We start from the raw sequence: 21407 nt of genomic DNA, 5'->3' as shown, positions 1-21407 counted from the left end.
ACTGCCCCGCAGCACTCCCTCGGTGAGCCACCACTGTCGCTGAGGAATGAGAACTGCTGTGAGTTACATCATAAGGTGCCACACTGGTGTTGGTCAGTGTGTATACCGCGGTGGGTTTGTATGTTACTTCAGAGAGTGCCGCTCTGTTTTGTGGTGTTGTGTGGAGATTTGGAGTTAGTGTTGCTGTGTTTTGTTTTGTGATATGTCAAGAACTCACCACTATTTCAATTCAACTCCTTGAATTTGTATTGCAGTACTCACTGATAAAAGATTAAACTTTTCAAGAAACTAAGGGATTTATTCAGTGAGGATGTGAGAATATCTCACCGTGAAGGAAGAAGACCCTGCTGACAACTGGTTGTCATTACATGATAACCAATGCCAGTTTACACACGTGTTTGGCTTAAACCACAGAATAAGATCATTGCAAATCAAGAGTCCACGCAGTTTTCTCCCCATCGTTCCTTCAACCTCAGATTAACTGAGAATTTGAAGCAAGTTCTATATGAAATGAAGCCCCAACCTAGACCAGCTCAGTATGTAGCTGATGATGAGAGCATGCAGCACATGCAAAGGAGAAGGAAAAATATCAGAATAAGGTCGAAAAGACAATTATGGGTTGGATGGAAGTGAAGAAGCATGCAGGCAAGGCACCACAGCTCTGTTGAATCACAGAGCTGAGAATGGACATAAGGTATCTCCAACCTAATTGCAGTACTTTCAGAAAGAAATCCTGTATCTAGGACATCACATTGAGAAGGGAGCAAGGAAGATGTCTCAAGAGAGAATAGCTTCAGTATTGTAAATTAATTCTCCCAAAATGCGAGAGATGTCAGGATGTTCCTGGGAATTATGGACTATTGTCGTCAATAGATTCCCAACTTTTCCCCAGTGGCCAACCACCTACAGAGGCTTACACACAAAGATGTGTCATTTCTGCAATAATGGGACAAAGACAATTAAAAAGCTTCCCTTCGAGCTGAGAGAAAGTCTCTGCAATGCCAGACTAAGAGAAGCTTTTCACTCTGTACTGAATCAAGAGGGAAGGGTACTCCTTAGTAGTGCTACCTCAGACCCACAAACAAGGTTTACTTTACACCCTGTCTTGACCCACTAGCTGCAGCATTACTTGGTTGTTTAAAGGTGGTAGCCACAATTGGTGCCAGCATTCAATGATGTGAGGCATTTGTCATGGGCTACCTTCTCACAGTCTCGGTACCCCATTTGATTGAGATCTTACTGACTCGCACGCGAAACCAATACATGACCAACAGCTGGCTTGCAAAATATGAGCAGGTTGTCCCTGATGTGGGGAACATTACTTTGCGGAGGTGTTCTTGTTCCTGCCACACTGTTGTTGCTGAAAATGATGATGGAGTAGACCATGACTGCCTGGATATAACTTAATTGTGAACCAAACCAAGACCTGATATTCAAGATGTCCATCTGAAAGAACTTGATTGTAGGAGAGTGTCATCGACTGCATAGTTGCCCCCAACATTTTGCTGATGTTTTGACTGTTTTATGGCACTAGCCAGGCTGTGGCCCTGCTATCCAGGACCCCAGCCTATCTGCTTCTTCTCTAAACTGATGTGAGTACCCTAGGTACCTTCCAATTGGATACTGAGGACACCCTATCAGCCCCTTGTAGATGGTACCCTAGGTACCCAGGGAATGGGTCCCTCAGAGACCTACCAGGGGCTGCAGCACTTATTGTGCCACCCCTGGGACAGCCATACCAAATGACACCACCAGACCACTACTGTAGTCTGGGTAAGGTGGGGCTTGCACTCCTTACCGGGATATAGGTATCCTGTATCCCACTTAATACAACATATATAACCTCATAGGTCACCCCTAAAGCAGGCCTTGCTAATCCTACAAGGCAGGGTGGTGAGATATGTGTGAGGAGGGACCCCTGCCTGAGTAGGGCCCCTCTGCAACCTTCGTAAAACCATTTCTGAGTTGTTTGTAGTGTAGCCATACCATATACTCTTAACCGCATTATAAGTAAATCGCGATAGCGTGATAACTTGAGAATGGCTACACAGAACCATATCGTGTTTGAAGTCAAACATGTAGGAATCATATCCCCAATCCAGCCATGGGACTGAGGGCATGATTCCCCCCTGCTAGAGGGGCGAGATGAGAAAAGCAGAAGAATTTAGACACCAATTTAAAAGTGCACACGTAGTACAAAATGGATGCTACCTGCCACCCACACGACTCTGGCTGCCTGTTGCTGGGCAGAACTCCAGCCACGGCAGCTGGACAATAGGGATCCTGTTGCAGGGAGGTGCTCCCACCGCCCCAGACAGACTATGTTGATTGGAACTGGGTGGATGCACCATAGGATGTCTTTCAGACTTGCACGTAGGCTTCTCCAGTGCCTACTTCTGCATACACAGCCTCAAACCGGCTCAGGGGCATCCTGTCCCCTGCCCAGGTGGGAAACCACACGAAGAGGAGAGGGTGTAGCCACCCTTTCCGCCTGAACTCTCAGTGGTGGGCTCTGATCTGGACACTTCCCTAATCTTTGGATAAAGGTGAATACAGGGTCCCCAGAGCCTCAGATTATTCTTGAACTTCAGAGACTTGAATTTCGACTTGCTGCCGCACAGCTGAATGAAGAAATCTCCCTTGGGGTAAAGGAGTTACCCCCCCTGCTTGGCAGGCACCTGAAATACTGCAAGTGGCCCGGTTGGAACCTCGCTGCTCCTACGGACATCAATGACTCTTTCCTACCTTGAGGTGGGTTTCCAAGCATCCCAGAGGCCAGTGAGTGTGCACAGAAAAGCTCAGCACCGTGAACCCTGTGGGTGCCGAGATCCTTAATACCCCAGGACACCAGCCTCCTCTTGCACAGCACCCGACCCCGACGAGTGGAGAAGTTGTGCTTTGGACCATTACTGACACAATCTCTCAGCATCATCTGTGCCGAAGATCGACGCCCTAGCCCGCTCCGGTGACCCGTGAGCGCATCTTTACGCACGCCAAATTGCTGCCTCCCCCGGTCCCTTGTCTCTCAACTTGTGGGCCCTAGCGGAGGTCAATCTTCGATTCCAAGAGTTCCCCTGGTTGCTCCAGGCCTGTTCTTCAGTCTCCTCGCTGGTGACCTCGCTCAGACCTTGTGGGTCTGCACCAGTAGCTGTTTTGTGTTCTTGTGTGGGTTGCGGTTGCCAAGGCTTAGTGGATCTAATCCAGACACAAACACAAAGCGACCCTCATCCTTTGTGGGACAGTCGCCCTCCAGAAGCTGGCCTTCCTTGACGCCTCCTGGACCCCGTGGCTGACGATCCAAGCTGCACCTCTTCTACCTGGAAGCAACCGACATTGAAGGGCTCCTTCTCTTGAGCCCACTGGTCACTGTGCCATGACCCAGACTCTGTCCCCTCTGCTTTCAGGTCCTTCTCTTCAAGATCTACATTTTTATTCATCACGACAACGACAACGCTTCTTGCTAGCAGCAGTTCTTCACGTTTTGCCATTGAAAATCCGCCCGCGACCCGACATCGAAAACGAGCTATGCACCCGGCTACCCTGGGGCAGGTAACAGTGGTACCTCGGTACTCTCGTGGGTGTGGGCCCTTCAAAAGATTAACTCTAAAGTATTGAACTTGAACTCCTGCTAGAAATGTTTTTAATCTTGTAAAATTCAACCGCAACATTCTCCATAGGCTTTAATAGAGATCCCGACAGTAGCTTTAGCCACTGCATGCGTCTCCCGTGGGTCCCCTTCCTCACTACCTTGGGTATTTCCTCTATTCTTATGTTTGGTGTACTAACAAGTTTGAGTTCCCCTGCAGAGCGAATTACACTTGAAACTAAATATTACCCTGTTCTCTAGAGGAGCATAAACATAGTTCTGAAGGAAATGTCATACTAGTGCCTAGTTTAAATGATGTAGAAGAGCAGCAGAACTTTAAATTTGAGCTTCTGCATAGCAAATTGTCTGAGGGTAAGTTTTCAAATAACATGTTCTTCAAGCTGTTGCATGGTTTTTCACAACTAATAGATAGATAACAAAGGGAATATTACATGTACGATGAAAAGGATTTTATGGAAAAATTTGAAGCAAGAAGGGAAGAAATTGCAAAGGATTCCGAGAATTGTGAATCTACTAGATGGGAAAAGGAAAAACAAGACTTGTTATATAGGGCGACTGATTCCAAAATATCATGTTAATGAATTAGAAGACAATAGTACAGTTTCTCCGAATAGCATATCATGTGATATCATAATATATATAATACCTATTTTATTTGATAACCTAATGTCCTCTTTGATTTTTAGTTTTATTTTTTCCAGCTAAATAATACATATTTTTTCTTAGCTCAACTCCAGTCAGAAGCTTTAATTTGACAGGTGAGAAGCGCCAGTATTGGCTTTCTTGTTAAGAAACGTATAGATCGTCATTTTACAACCAGGAGTGAGGAAGGATTCTCCCCAGCATTGTCCATTAGGGGAATTAGTGAGATGGTATTAAAAGTGAATCTGCTCTGTCAAAAACAGATAAAATATTCAGTATTTTCTAGGTTACTGAATTTGGATCTGCCTAGTGACCAGGGACTTTTTCTCTTAGAATCTTGCCTCTCGTTCTCACAATGTACAAATAAATCCTTGACCCTAAGTGACTTAAGCTGTGAACATGTTTTGGGGAGAAGATGATTGTAAAAATGACCATGTTTCTAATTTGAAGGATGGAATGATACATACTCCATTAAGAAAGTCTTAGAAATATAAAAAAGTTTATTATTTTGAAAAAAACATTTAAAATAATTGATGATACACTATAAATTTAAAATAATGTAAAATATTTATTCCTAGACTTTTCCATAAGTAATATCCACCCCAGTGCCAGAGACAACCACCAACAGGTGAAAAGTTACTAGTGGACACTTTATACTTCTAAATTAAGTTGGGGGGCTCTACCCCCTCACTTGAGGGGATGGGTATATATAGGTCTGTTCTACACCTAGGTGCCAAACTCCACTGGTAAATATTAAATAGCAAAAAAGTGGAGAGTTACACTTAGAAGTAGGATTAAATCTGCATATGGGTAAATATACACATGTATATTTTCCTTTGTGAATCAGCCCCATTGTAATTTAATAGGCTTCTAATTCAATTGTCTATATCATGTCTTTATTTACGTTGAAGGTCCTTTGTTGTTTTCGCACCTGCCAACTGCCACGACCTCAAATTGAGCTCCAACCAGTGTGCCAACATGTGGAGTGGCCACAGATAACTGATAGATGGCAAAGACTGCTAAACTCAGCAAGATCAATATAAATATATATAACAGTAGTTATCTTGTTTTTTTCAGCATGTTTCAAACACATTGCTGAATGGCTGAACCTGTAATTTCTCAATTTTCATGTCACTAAATACATACATTCAATTTGCAGATATTTTTAGTAAGTATATGTACATATTGCTTAAGACCCCCTCTATCAACACATGTGCCCATTGCTTAAAACTATTGAGTGATGTTTTTGGTTACAGTACTTCAGATAATACCAGTGAATACCTACAACTAACTTTTTCCCTGTGGTAAAAAAGATGTTTACATTCTATGTTATGCCTTGATCATCAATAACATTTTAATTAATCTTGATAATATTTGTGAAAAGCTATTTAATACATTTGTAGTAGTCCCTCACCACAGATTCAGTGATACAACACCCCCTGGTACTGTTACCACCAGGACTGCTGGTCTAGGGGGCTCACAGGAATCATGACTCTTGCAGAGTCGTGGGCACTCTCCTGGGTTTCTTTTTCTTACTTTGTGTGCCATTTACAGATATGGTATGAATGGGCTACCTACCCTCTTCCCCTTCCTGTTTTGTACTTCTGCTCCCATGTTTACTCCTTCTGCCTGTTCTTCCTTCTGGCAAGTGCACTTTTGCGAGAGTACAGCAATTTCCTCATGAAAACGCCCCATATCACGTGGGAGAGGCGTGCCTATAAAGATGTACATAACCCATTGCCAAGGTGCTTGGTTTGAGTAATTTCTTTAGGGTCTCGGAAAAAGTATGTTTTGCTGTGCTCAGGTGCTTTCAGGTTATCAGCATTCCACAGCGTTCACCCCTTTGACTCTCTGCGCACCACAAGGTTCCTATTCTGTGACATTTGGTGCTAACTGTGCGGCATTCCCACCGCGCGCGCTGTTGGCGGAGGGACGCAGGAGCGGTGCCTTGTTTGGGTGTTTTCTGTGCTTTTGGAATTTCCGCCGTGCCCACTTTGCAGACTCTCAAGAACAGCTGGAGCGATTCCTCTGGGGAAGTGATTTGTGCACACAGCATTCCTCCGTGCACACCTATCTGGCTATTGAGGACTGCAGGAGCGGTGCCTAATTTGATAACTGGACAGTGAGTTTGGTATTTCTGCTGCGCTCACCTCATTGCGAGTAGCGGACCATAGGAGAGGTTCCTCTGTTGATTTTGCCTCACGTGCTTGGCATTCCGCCACACACGCATTCCATTTTCTTGCATCTCAGGACCTGAAGGCGCAGTTCCTCCTTGGCACTACACGTGTGCTCGGCAGCACGCAGCTCACACTCCGGAAAGTCTTTCCTGGATCCCTTCATGAAGACAGGTCAGAACACAGGAGCCTGGGATTGTATTCATTCCTTCTACACTCCCTTGATTCCTCTTCAATTCGTATGTTCTTTTTTATGTAGACTTATTTGGGTCAGTGCACTGTCAATTGAACTTATAGGCTTGCTTTATAGTGAGGGTATATTTGTTTTCCTCTTGTGGATCGTGTTTGTTTCAAGAACCAACCTAAGGTGGTTTTTTTGGACTCTCACAGAACAAATGCTTACTTTTCTCGCTACCACCTATGGGCATCTATTCCCTATGATGTGAAATAGGGATAGTCCCCCATTTTTCCTCGTTTACCTTCCCTTGATGTCTTTTTGACGGATGTGTTTTCCTGTTTTGAAAATTGGTGAGTAGCACTATGAAAACCAAGAAAAGAAAAGGGGAGGGAATGTTTGGGGTCCTAGAGAATGAAATAGTCTTCTGCTGTGTTGCATGGTTGCCAGACACTTACCTGTTTCTAGTATGGTTGTGTTTTCCAGAGTGTGGCAGCGCCCAAAATCTAAAAAGACATGAGATCAACCCTCAACCCGTATCCTACTCCTTTTCAAAGGAGTCCTGTGGCCCTACTGTGCTGACAACTTCTCCCAATCTTATTGTTTCCCTCCTTTATTTCTCCCTGGGACCAATCGCCCATGCTGCTTGATTAGCGTGGAGGGTTGGTTTGGAGGTGAGAGGGGGTATTATCTCCGTTTCCACGGCCTCTGGCTTTCAGATGACTGAATATGTGACAGGTATCCAGTCTATCACCCCACCTATTAGATGACATGTATGGACGTTCTGCAAGCTGCAACATAGTCTTTTCTTATCTATTGGTCAGGTAAGTCTTTGTCCACAATACATATACCTATATCTACATCTATTTGTAACTTATTTTCACATATGTGAATGTGATAGCTAGAGGTGAGTGAAGGGAGATGAAACCAAGCCCAAAATTACAGGACCACAGGGTCATAACTTTATCACTAAGGAATGCAGAGAAATGCAGTGTGGATTTTCTGAATTTGTGATCAGTGCTAGGGCGAGTACCTAGGTTGTGGTCAAGCCTGAACTTTGGGGACCTATTTTTTGAGTCCTGTTGCGGCGACCACAGCCTGAAGTCTCTAAATTGGAATGTGCAACATTTAAAAAGGGTACCCAAGTTCAGGGGAATTGAGAAAGGTATTATCTCATATGATACATTTTACCTAAAAAAGACATGACTGTGTGGATTTTCCCCGAGCTTCGAAGGTTTTATTCCTGTAGCCTAAGAAATCCACAACAATTTTAGCCCGGATGCCTCTAGTAGAATTTTAAACCTAATCTCAACAAAAGTACAAAATAATGTTGTGATTGAAAAGGCTAAATGTGATTGGTTACAAATCACCTGTGTAAAGCGCCTGAAAAATAGAGTTGGTGAGGAATCCTTTTTTGTAGTGAAGGTATATGAGATGTTATCTGATAACGTAACAAATGAAGATGCTTTGTGGAGGACTTCAGGAACTTGATGTATTTTAAATCCAATTATCTGGTTAATATTTTTAGGATATTTTATAATGGAAGGTTATGCCCAGTTTAAGAAGAAGGCTGTCAGGGATAATTATGTAAGTGCATAATATTTATGAAGGACAATTCCCTAATAATGTGATGCTATAATTTAACAGAGAGCTATTATCGATGCGACTCAATCTATAATTTGTTAGCTTGAATGACTGTTTTATAACAGAGAAAAATCCTTACCAAACTTTCAAACATGAACTGTACCTTGTCTAATTGACTATGTTTGGCATAGAATGCCATTTGGATTGGGAAAGGGGTTTAGTGCAGGGAGTAGTGATCATTTCCTTCTAAGTATTTGTCTTGACAAAGGGGTAATGAGTCAGGAAAGAAGATGCCCCCCATTACAAACTGAATGTCAGAGAAGATTGGTAATTTAAATTGGAGAAAAAGAGATAAATCATCTCATCCTATTCCAATTGGACAGTAACTGTATGAATGTAGATTGAAGCATATCAGATGTAAATGGCTGGCATTGTTGTACAGAATATGGTTGATTGTTTAGTGATAATAAAAGTTTTTTAGGGAATCCAAAATGAAAAGGGAACTTCGAGCCTTAGTTCATTACAAAATATTAAGAAGTAAGTTGAGGAGGTTAAATAAAGGGGAGAATAGAGAGGGATATAAGACCGTGACAAGAAATCATGAGAATTATCTTAGAATATAAATCCCTGATTGATTTTTAAAAAAAAGAGAATAAATACTTAAAGAAACATTGGTAAACTATGCTGTCTGTAATTCAGGCAATACTCCAGGAAATTCTGGAAATTACTTCAAACTGGTACCTGTGACAATAACTCTACAAATGCATAGGAAAGTGAGTATAGTAGGGTTATGGTCTTTGAGGATGTTTTGGGCTTTAAAGTGTTAGTGTGCTGTGTGGTGTCCATTTTGATTCCAGGAGTGCTTCATGTTGTGAAATTTGTGAAGCTGCCTTTTGTATATCACTTATGAAAAGAAACATGTTTGTTGCTAAGAGTTGGAGTTTGTTTATGAGACTCATTGTTGTCCAAGATCCGAAAATATATTTTAAGTGAATTAGGTTGTAACTTGTCTGATAAGGTTTAGGTTGTCAGACCGTGAAGAGCTATTAGCTGCAAAAACAGATAGGGACTTATTAAACCTATGTTGTGAGGGTCTACTAACTGCGATTGGTGTTTGGTTACTCTTTCTGCATAGAGGGGCTGAGTGCAATAGTCAGGGTTATTTCTTGCAGGTCGAGATTTCAATTTGTGTGCATGAGAACACCAGGAGGGCAATATTTCCCAAATCCTCTAGAGTGGTTGTGCATCTTGAATCTTCTCTAGTGGAACAAACAAGAGTTATCTTTTTGTGTTTGGCTTTCAATAATTTACTACTGCAAAGCTGATCGCTGAGCAGTGGCAGCATGCCGAGGGAGTGCTGCGAGGGGGTGGGGCAGGGCGGGGGATGGGCAGGGTGAAGAGTAGGAAACTCCAGCATACGAGATACGTAGTTAAGTAAATAAATGTTTTTAAAAAAAATTACATTGCATGTGCGTCATCGGCGAGTTGGCGTTGCAGTGTGCGTAATGTAATTTTTTAAATTTTTTTATTTATTTACTTAACTCTGTACCTCCATATGCCGGAGTTTACTACCCACCACCCTGCCCCTCCCCCACCCCGCCCCGCCCCACTGCCGCGCCGCACTCCCTCGGTGAGCCACCACTGTCGCTGAGGAGTGAGAACTGCTGTGAGTTGCATCATAAGGTGCCACACTGGTGTTGGTCAGTGTGTATACCGCGCTGGGTTTGTATGTTACTTCAGAGAGTGCCGCTCTGTTTTTTGGTGTTGTGTGGAGATTTGGAGTTAGTGTTGCTGTGTCTTGTTTTGTGATATGTTAAGAACTCACCACTATTTCAATTTAACTCCTTGAATTTGTATTGCAGTACTCACTGAGAAAAGATTAAACTTTTCAAGAAACTAAGGGATTTATTCAGTGAGGAAAGAGAATATCTCACCGTGAAGGAAGAAGACCCTGCTGACAACTGGTTGTCATTACATGATAACTAATGCCAGTTTACACACATGTGTTTGGCTTAAACCACAGAATAAGATCACTGCGAATAAAGAGTCCACGCAGTTTTCTCCCCATCGTTCCTTCAACCTGAGAGTAACTGAGAATTTGAAGCAAGTGCTATATGAAATGAAGCCCCAACCTAGACCAGCTCAGTATGTAGCTGATGATGAGAGCATGCAGCACATGCAAAGTAGAAGGAAAAATATCAGAATAAGGCCGAAAATACAATTATGGGTTGGATGGAAGTGAAGAAGCACGCAGGCAAGGCACCACAGCTCTGTTGATTCACAGAGGTGAGAATGGACATAAAGTATCTGCAACCTAATTGCAGTACTTTCAGAAAGAAATCCTGTATCTAAGACATCACATTGAGAAGTTAGCAAGGAAGATGTCTCAAGAGAGAATAGCTTCAGTATTGTAAATGAATCCTCCCAAAATGCGAGAGATGTCAGGATGTTCCTGGTAATTATGGGCTATTCTCGTCAATAGATTCCCAACTTTTGCCCAGTGGCCAACCAGCTACAGAGGCTTACACACAAAGATGTGTCATTTCTGCAATCATGGGACAAAGACAATTAAAAATCTTCCCTTCGAGCTGAGAGAAAGTCTCTGCAATGCCAGACTAAGAGAAGCGTTTCACTCTGGACTGAATCAAGAGGGAAGGGTACTCCTTAATAGTGCTACCTCAGACCCACAAACAAGGTTTACTTTACACCCTGTCTTGACCCAGTAGCTGCAGCATTACTTGGTTGCTTAACGGTGTTAGCCACAATTGGTGCCAGCATTCAATGATGTGAGGCATTTGTCATGGACTACCTTCTCACAGTCTCGGTACCCCATTTGATTGAGATCTTACTGACTCGCACTCGAAACCAATACATGACCAACAGCTGGCTTGCAAAATATGAGCAGGTTGTCCCTGCTGTGGGGAACATTACTTTGCGGAGGTGTTCTTGTCTAAATCCTGCCACACTGTTGTTGCTGAAAATGATGATGCCGTAGACCATGACTGCCTGAATATAACCCAATTGTGAACCAAACCAAGACCAGATATTCAATATGTCCATCTGAAAGAGCCTGGTTATATGCTGTTTGTGGATAGTTCCTGTCTAAGAGATGAATGAGGGAATTTGAAAGCAGGATTTGTCGTTTGAACCTCAGAGTTTGTATTGGAGGCCTCTTGGAAGCCTCGTGTTTGCTTAATGTAACTTCTTTATAGGTAGCTGAACAGGTTGCTTTTACTAGCCTCTGTTTTGTCTCTGACAATTCAGGAGTCATCGTGTATACCGATAGCTAGTTTGGGTTTGGTGTGGTAACAATATGGGACAGTTATGGTCCCAAAGGGTTTTATGACTTTGTATTGCTCCTCTATCTATTACATGCAAGAGCTGAAACAATTGTGTGACTGCTGGCAGCTGTTATGCCAACAAGATAACTAGATTGGCTCTTGGATTTTACAAATTCAATGGGTATTTTACAAACAAATCTGAGTCTGACACATCTATGAACCTTTTTTTACTGTTGCTGAAACATGGGAGAGGTGAAGGGACAGCAGGAAGAAGCACCAGAGTGTGAGCAGGGGAGGTGGATCAAGGTTGGATGTAATAAGAATAAGGATGAGGTTTGGGTCTCTGTATATTTTTCCCTTCATTACCCGACCCTATGCTGCCTCATGTGGCACATTAACTCCATGGTGCTACCCACATAGTGTGATATGCAATGATTCATCTCTCTTGCACATATCAGCTTAATCCTAGAGTGCGTGTAATTGCAGTCGAGTTATGTCACAGGGGTGCCATGTGGCAGCAGCTGAATGCAGTAAGGAGAACACTAGTCTACACAAGTCATATAGGGAAATCAAGTCGTCCCTTTAATCACATGCAGCTTGACTTTGTTGAGATACTTGTTTGTAATGGGCTTTGTTACAAATTGGTGGTGGTTTGTCTCTTCTCACAATCGTTGGAGGCATACCCCACTAGGAGAAATTACAGTCTTACTGAGCCAAACTATTGCTGGGAAAGTTGATTATGATGTTCGGAATCCAGGTTTCTTTTGACTCAGATCATGACAGTCACTTGAAGAAGGAGGTGATGAAAATACTGTGTGCAGCCTCGCAGGTGGACCAGAGGTTGCACTACAGTTACAGACCCGAGGCGTTGGGTATTGTGGATCAGATACATGGGATGCTGAAATCTCGTCCTGCTAAAGTTCATGCATCCACATCTCTAAAGTGACCTGATGCCCTTCTGCTGGTTTTGATGAGTCTGAGGAGTAATCCGGGTCAGGACTGTTCCCCCATGAAATTCCTGAGGGCAGATTCATGAGACTTCCTGCTATGCCTGCGATTGCACTTTTAAATATTGCAGATGACAATGATCTTGATTCCTGCAAACGCCTGGCTGAAGTGGCGTGTTCTGTCTCACACCAGGTTAAATTGGCGACTCCCCTCTCAAGGCATGAACCTCAGTCTTGGCAGCTAGATCCTGGAGAACCACGTGAGGTAATTGGGTCTGAATCCCTGATGGCATGGGCCCTATCAAGTCATTGTTGTCACAAACAATGTTGTTCAATGGGAAGAGATTTCGAATCGGATTTGTACCTCACACAAAGAGAGAGTGAGACAAGCTGGTGAAAGAGGGTGCCAACAGCCACTGATTTGCAGAATCAAACTCCAGTGCAACCTGAGTCCTCAGAGCAAGATGAAGGGTGTGCATGAGTGGCTCAGAGTCAACCTGAGACAAGTGCAGAGCTTGTGGTGAATGAGCCAAGTAGCCACAATGAACCAAGCTGAAAGTCTTGAAAGCACAGAAGCTGAGCCTGAAGAAGTGACACGCAGTTCGGGGTCCAGAAACAAGAAGTGGCCAAAGAATGCTGAGAGATTGAGAGCTGGCAGAACATACTCTGAAACAATAAACGAAGGGACTGAGAAAAGTGAGCAAAGTGACTGTGACAGAGAACATCCAGTAGTCAGATGGTCAAAGAGAACATGGGTGCCTAGTCGAAGGAGCTCAGCTGCCGAATAAACATAATTTTCTGAGAGTGATGCTGACTTGAGGACACATGCAACTGAAACTTGAGTGAACGTTTTTGAAAAAGGTCCTTAATTTAAGCTGCCACAGTAAAGGCTGATTGATTTTTCTCTTAAATGAATCTTGATTTTGATTGAACTAAATTTAATTGACACATCTGGATGAATTAACTTTAATATCAATGTTTGTGATGACCTCTAAGGCCAAGGCTCCTGTATAAGAGTAGAGGGTGCTGTTTTAAAAGAAGATTGATGGTAGGGATGGGGATTGACTTTGAAGCAGGTGAACTTGATATTCATAATGGACAAGACAACAGTTTTGCAGATTGCTCACATAGAAGCAACAAGTAGAAACGTTAATTTTATGCTATTTTTGAGTTTTGCTTTTTACTTTATGAGTCAAAAGAAACCATGGGAATTCTTTCATTGAATGCACACAGGGCCCTAGTGATTATAGTATTAATGATTTCCTCTATTCTTATGTTTGGTGTACTAACAAGTTTGAGTTCCCCTGCAGAGCTAATTACTCTTGAAACTAAATATTACCCTCTTCTCCAGAGGAGCAAAGACATAGTTCTGAAGGAAATGTCATACTAGTGCCTAGTTGAAAGATGTAGAAGAGCAGCAGAACTTTAAATTTGAGCTTCTGCATAGCAAATTGTCTGAGGGTAAGTTTTCAAATAACATTTTCTTCAAGCTGTTGCATGGTTTTTCACAACTAATAGATGATGAAGGGTATGATGTGTGTACTTATTTGTCAATGTCATAACAAAGGGAATATTACATGTACAATGAAAAGGATTTTATGGAAGAATTTGAAGCAAGAAGGGAAGAAATTGCAAAGGATTCCGAGAATTGTGAATCTACTAGATGGGAAAAGGAAAAACAAGACTTGTTATATAGGGTGACTGATTCCAAAATATTATGTTAATGAATTAGAAGACAATAGTACAGTTTCTCCAAATAGCATATCATGTGATATCATAATATATGTAATATCTATTTTATTTGATAACCTAATGTCCTCTTTGATTTTTTGTTTTATTATTTCCAGCTAAATAATAAATATTTTTTCTTAGCTCAACGCCAGTCAGAAGCTTTAATTTGACAGGTGAGAAGCGCCAGTATTGGCTTTCTTGTTAAAAAACGTATAGATCGTCATTTTACAACCAGGAGTGAGGAGGGATTCTCCCCAGCATTGTCCATTAGGGGAATTAGTGAGATGGTATTAAAAGTGAATCTGCTCTGTCAAAAACAGATAAAATATTCAGGGCCATATGTAGGTAGCCCAATACCGGTCGGTAACGGCCGATTTTCGGTAAATATACCGTTACCGACCGGTATTTAGGCTTTTGAGATGTAGGGGGATCATTTCTGTATTCGGTAATTTACTGAATCGGTAAAATTACCGAATCGGTAATTTTACCGATTCGGTAAATACCGAATACAGAAATGAGATGTAGGGGGAGTGTGTGGTGGGTGTGGGGATTCGTTATTTACCACCAACTGAAAGTTGGTGGTAAATGACGAATGTCTCTGTTAATGCATTATTTGGCCCTTAGATGTGTGCAATGTGGCAGACACACATGCCCTCAGGGCATGTATGTGTGCCACATGTGCACACATGCAGGAATCAGGGGTGCAACAGGGTGTCAATGTGACACCCTGCCACCCTTGATTGAGCTCCCCCCATTACCGATTCAGTATTTACCGATTCGGTAATGGTAACTGGCTTCCCATTGATTCCTATGGGCCTCCTGGCCCATAGGAATCAATGAGATACAGGTTACCATTACCGAATCGGTAAATACCGATTCTAAAATACCGACACATACCAAATCGGTATTTTTTTACCTACATTACATTTACCGATTCATAAATACCGAATCGGTACAATTCGGTATTTAAGAATCGGTAAATGTAATTTACCTACATAAGGCCCTCAGTATTTTCTAGGTTACTGAATTTGGATTAGTGACCAGGGACTTTTTCTATTAGAGTCTTGCCTCTCGTTCTCACAATGTACAAATGAATCCTAGACCCTAAGTGACTTAAGCTGTGAACATGTTTTGGGGAGAAGATGATTGTAAAAATGACCATGTTTCTAATTTGAAGGATGGAATGATACATACTCCATTAAGAAAGTCTTAGAAATATACAAAAGTTTATTATGTTGAAAAAAACATTTAAAATAATTGATGATACACTATAAATTTAAAATAATGTAAAATATTTATTCCTAGACTTTTCCATAAGTAATATCCACCCCAGTGCCAGAGACAACCACCAACAGGTGAAATGTTACTAGTGGGCACTTTATACTTGTAAATTAAGTTGGGGGGGCTCTACCCCCTCACTTGAGTGGATGGGTATATATAGGTCTGTTCTACACCTAGATGCCAAACTCCACTGGTAATTATTAAATAGCAAAAAAGTGGAGAGTTACACTTAGAAGTAGGATTAAATCTGCATATGGGTAAATATACACATGTATATTTTCCTTTGTGAATCAGCCCCATTGTAATTTAATAGGCTTCTAATGCAATCGTCTATATCATGTCTTTATTTACGTTGAAGGTCCTCTGTTGTTTTCCCACCTGCCAACTGCCACCACCTCAAATTGAGCTCCAACCAGTGTGCCAACATGTGGAGTGGCCACAGATAGCTGACAGATGGCAAAGACTGGTAAACTCAGCAAGATCAATATAAATATATATAACAGTAGTTCTCTTGTTTTTTTCAGCATGTTTCAAACACATTGCTGAATGGCTGAACCTGTAATTTCTCAATTTTCATGTCACTAAATAAATACATTCAATGTGCAGATATGTTTAGTAAGTATATGTACATGTTGCTTAAGACCCCCTCTATCAACGCATGTGCCCATTGCTTAAAACTATTGAGTGATGTTTTTGGTTACAGTACCTCAGATAATACCAGTGAATACCTACAACTAACTTTTTCCCTGTGGTAAAAAAGATGTTTACATTTTATGTTATACCTTGATGATCAATAACATTTTAATTAATCTTGATAATATTTGTGAAAAGCTATTTAATACATTTGTAGTAGTCCCTCACCACAGATTCAGTGATACAACACCCCCTGGTACTGTTACCACCAGGACTGCTGGTCTAGGGACTCACAGGAATCATGACTCTTGCAGAGTCGTGGGCACTCTCCTGGGTTTCTTTTTCTTACTTTGTGTGCTATTTACAGATCTGGTATGAATGGGCTACCTACCCCCTCTTCCCCTTCCTGTGTTGTACTTCTGCACCCATGTTTACTCCTTCCGCCTGTTCTTCCTTCTTGCAAGTGCACTTTTGCGAGAGTACAGCAATTTCCTCATGAAAACGCCCCTGGACAAGGCCGAGCGCTAATTAGCGCGCTACGCCATTATGGCGGTCGGACCGGTCCCCGGGGGAAAGGAGGAGGTGGGAGCACTCTCACCTCCCCATTATGCGTCTAATAGGGGCGTGTTAGCGGGACGTGAACCGGAAGCACTTTAGTGCTTCCGGTTCACGCGGGCATCCAGCGTGGGGGTCCGGCTGGTTTAGACCGGCCTGGCCCGTGCCCCTCCCTTTCTTTAAAAGGGGGTGGGGGGAGCAGAACAGTCTCTTGTTCTGCTCTCCCCACGGGCACAGCACCCGGGCGACCAGCGGCCCATAACGTATTTATGATTTCCAATCTTCCTTCCCTCAATGCGAATGGCACGATGCTAGGCGCTCCCGTTGAAAGTCACATGCAATGTTCCTTATGTAATAGAACTGAGGCTATGCTAAGCGGGCAGAATTAAAAGTCCGATGCCAATGTAAAGTTGTAAAAGCCCTGCTTCAGGTCAGCCAGCAAGGTGCGTATATATACGGTATATTACCCGTTATTCTTGTAGTTCCACAAGTAAAGCCTTGCGAATGCGAACATATCCCTGCTTGTTAAAGCATGGAGACAGCTTGGTTAGCTCGCCCTGATAACGAAATGATAGAAGCATGAGAGCTTACTATGGGCATTACAGCAAGGCATTGCAAACTGGGGTGACGTCACGTCAATATTATACAAGTCTTTTGATGTCAGTCTCGAGAGGCGCCTGCCTTTGTGTGGTCATTTACATACATTATCAGTACTTATGATGTCACTACATCTCAGACCTCATGGTTACACCTTCGAGAGTCCCATAAGCAAGCGGGTGCTGTTACAGATATGAATATGAAGTAGGAGTCGGTTGTCAAATAACATCTATGCACCCATCACAGGTACACGTATGCATTGGAAGCTAGTATGTCACCCTATAGCTCTGCACCTGTGTGCTGGTACACGTACACAAGACAGGCCTGTGATTTGTCACACAGTACCTATGCACCCTTTGTACGCATATACTTATGATGAGTTATGTATGGTAGGAAGAAAAATATCGGCACCCTTGTGCCCGAACGCAGAGGCATTGGGATGGCTGTGTCACATGGTACCTATGCACCCTTTGTGCTCGTGCAATCAAGATTTACATGCCTGTGGTTTCGTCACCCCCTTTTTGTGCTCGTACACTTATACTATTAATTAAGGGTGGGCGTAGTGGGCGTAGTGGGGCTACGTGAAGCAGCGCGTAGTGTGCCCAAATCTATGCACACTACGTGCTCCGCGTACCCCACTACACGCCACCCGCCTCCCGCCCGCCCTCCTTTTAAAACATACCCTAATTGTAAATTAAATAAAACTAAAGACACTTACCTGAAGCGCGGCGTCTCCGGTGCTCCCTCTTCCTGGTTTCCAACTTCTTCTGACAAATACGCATGCGCGGACGCCCGCACATGTGCATTTCTTGCAAGAAACCACAAGGTTCCTATTTCTTGACATTTGGCGCTAAGTGTGCGGCATTTCCACCGCACGCGCTGTTGGCGGAGGGACGCAGGAGCGGTGCCTTGTTTGGGTGTTTTCTGTGCTTTTGGCATTTCTGCCGTGCCCACTGGAGCGGTTCCTCTGGGGAACTGATTTGTGCACACAGCATTCCGCCGTGCACACCTATCTGGCTATTGAGGACTGCAGGAGCGGTGCCTAATTTGATAACTGGACAGTGAGCATGGCATTTCTGCTGCGCTCACCTCATTGCGAGTAGCGGACCACTGGAGAGGTTCCTCTGTTGATTTTGCCTCACATGCTTGGCATTTCGCCACACACGCATTCCATTTTCTTGCATCTCAGGACCTGAAGGCGCAGTTCCTCCTTGGCACTACACGTGTGCTCGGCAGCACACAGCTCACACTCCGGAAAGTCTTTCCTGGATCCCTTCATGAAGACAGGTCAGAACACAGGAGCCTGGGATTGTATTAATTCCTTCAACACTCCCTTGATTCCTCTTCAAATCGTATGTTCTTTTTTATGTAGACTTATTTGGGTCAGTGCACTGTCAATTGAACTTATAGGCTATCTTTATAGTGAGGGTATATTTGTTTTCCTCTTGTGGCTCGTGTTTGTTTCAAGAACCAACCTAAGGTGGGTTTTTTGGACTCTCACAGAACAAATGCCTACTTTTCTCGCTACCACCTATGGGTATCTATTCCCTATGATGTGAAATAGGGATAGTCCCCCATTTTTCCTCGTTTACCTTCCCTTGATGTCTTTTTGACGGATGTGTTTTCCTGTTTTGAAAATTGGTGAGTAGCACTATTAAAACCAAGAAAAGAAAAGGGGAGGGAATGTTTGGGGTCCTAGAGAATGAAATAGTCTTCTGCTGTGTTGCATGGCTGCCAGACACTTACCTGTTTCTAGTATGGGTGTGTTTTCCAGAGTGTAGCGGCGCCCAAAATCTAAAAAGACGTGAGATCAACCCCCAACCCGTATCCTACTGCTTTTCAAAGGAGTCCTGTGGCCCTGCTGTGCTGACAACTTCTCCCAATCTTATTGTTTCCCTCCTTTCTTTCTCCCTGGGACCAATCGCCCATGCTGCTTGATTAGCGTGGAGGGTTGTTTTGAGGTGAGAGGGGGTATTATCTCCATTTCCACGGCCCCTGGCTTTCAGATGACTGAATACGTGGCAGGTATCCACTCTATCACCCCACCTATTAGATGACATGTATGGAAGTTCTGCAAGCTGCAACATAGTCTTTTCTTATCTATTGGTCGGGTAAGTCTGTGTCCACAATACATATACCTATATCTACATCTATTTGTAACTTATTTTCACATATGTGAATGTGATAGCTAGTGGTGAGTGAAGGGAGATGAAACCAAGCCCAAAATGACAGGACCACAGGGTCATAACTTTATCACTAAGGAATGCAGAGAAATGCAGTGTGGATTTTCTGAATTTGTGATTAGTGCTAGGGCGAGTACCTAGGTTGTGGTCAAGCCCGAACTTTGGGGACCTATTTTTTGAGTCCTGTTGCGGCGACCACAGCCTGAAGTCTCTAAATTGGAATGTGCAACATTTAAAAAGGGTACCCAAGGTCAGGGTAATTGAGAAAGGTATTATCTCACATGATACGTTTTGCCTAAAAGAGACATGACTGTGTGGATTTTCCCCGTGCTTCGAAGGTTTTATTCCTGTAGCCTAAGAAATCCACACCAAATTTATCCCGGATGCCTCTAGTGGAATGTTGTGATTGAAAAGGCTAAATGTGATTGGTTACAAATCACCTGTGTAAAGTGCCTGAAAAATAGAGTTGGTGAGGAATCCTTTTTTGTAGTGAAGGTATATGAGATGTTATCTGATAACGTAACAAATGAAGATGCTTTGTGGAGGACTTCAGGAAGTTGATGTATTTTAAATCCAATTATCTGGTTAATATTTTTAGGATATTTTATAATGAAATGTTATGCCCAGTTTAAGAAGAAGGCTGTCAGGGATAATTATGTAGGTGCATAATATTTATGAAGCACAATTCCCTATTAATGTGATGCTATAATTTAACAGAGAGCTATTATCGATGCGACTCAATCTATAATTTGTTATCTTGAATGACTGTTTTATAACAGAGAAAAATCCTTACCAAACTTTCAAACATGGACTGTACCTTGTCTAATTGACTATGTTTGGCATAGAACGCCATTTGGATTGGGAAACGGGTTTAGTGCAGGGAGTAGTGATCATTTCCTTCTAAGTATTTGTCTTGACATAGGGGTAATGATTCAGGAAAGAAGATGCCCCCAATTACAAACTGAATGTCAGAGAAGATTGGTAATTTAAATTGGAGAAAAATAGATAAATCATCTCATCCTATTCCAATTGGACAGTAACTGTATGAATGTAGATTGAAGCATATCAGATGTAAATGGCTGGCATTATTGTACAGAACATGGTTGATTGTTTAGTGATAATAAAATGTTTTTAGGGAATCCAAAATGAAAAGGGAACTTTGAGCCTTAGTTCATTACAAAATATTAAAAAGTAAGTTGAGGAGGTTAAATAAAGTGGAAAATAGAGAGGGATATAAGACCGTGACAAGAAATCATGAGCATTATCTTAGAATATAAATCCCTGATTGATTTTTTTAAAAAAAAGAGAATAAATACTTAAAGAAACATTGGTAAACTATGCTGTCTGTAATTCAGGCAATACTCCAGGAAATTCTGGAAATTACTTCAAACTGGTACCTGTGACAATAACTCTACAAATGCATGGTCCCTGAAGATTAGTGGTGGGTGTTCCACCTGGTGGGACCTGACAGTAAAGGGAGTTATGAGTATTGTAATGGTTTATTTAAATGCTTTACCCTGAAATATCACAGAGGTCATTTTGTCAATAGGTTAACAACAGAAGCCGTTCCTGATAGCCTCTCAGCCATTATAAATAAATTCAGTAGTGATTGATGGGCACTGTTTGCATGGTTTAGAGGAATTGTGGGTGTGGAAAAGGTGACAAATAGCTCAAAAGGAGCTTAAGCAAACACATTTTTAGGTCTCACCTACACAGCACATGTGCTGTTTTGCAAAATGCATTTTTTTACAATACAGTGTACTTACAACCTGCCGTGAGCATACCATTAAATAATTACGTTGTCACTTTCATTTACAATTGTTTTATTTCTTTGCTCCTATAGGGTTCCCTTCCTTTCTTGTGTTAGTTCCTCCCTGGAGCATGGACCAAGTACTTGTGTTCTTTCTCGTCTTTCAATCAATCAAGTATTGATAAAGCGCGACAAATCACCTATGAGGGTCTCAAAGCACTGTAGTTACAATCTGCTGTGTTAGGGATTTGTTCATTCGAACAGCCA

Source organism: Triturus cristatus, chromosome 4_1 (assembly GCF_964204655.1).
Source record: "Triturus cristatus chromosome 4_1, aTriCri1.1, whole genome shotgun sequence".
Lineage (NCBI taxonomy): Eukaryota > Metazoa > Chordata > Amphibia > Caudata > Salamandridae > Triturus > Triturus cristatus.
The sequence above is the reverse complement of the archived record's forward strand: the minus strand, read 5'-3'. Positions refer to the sequence as shown.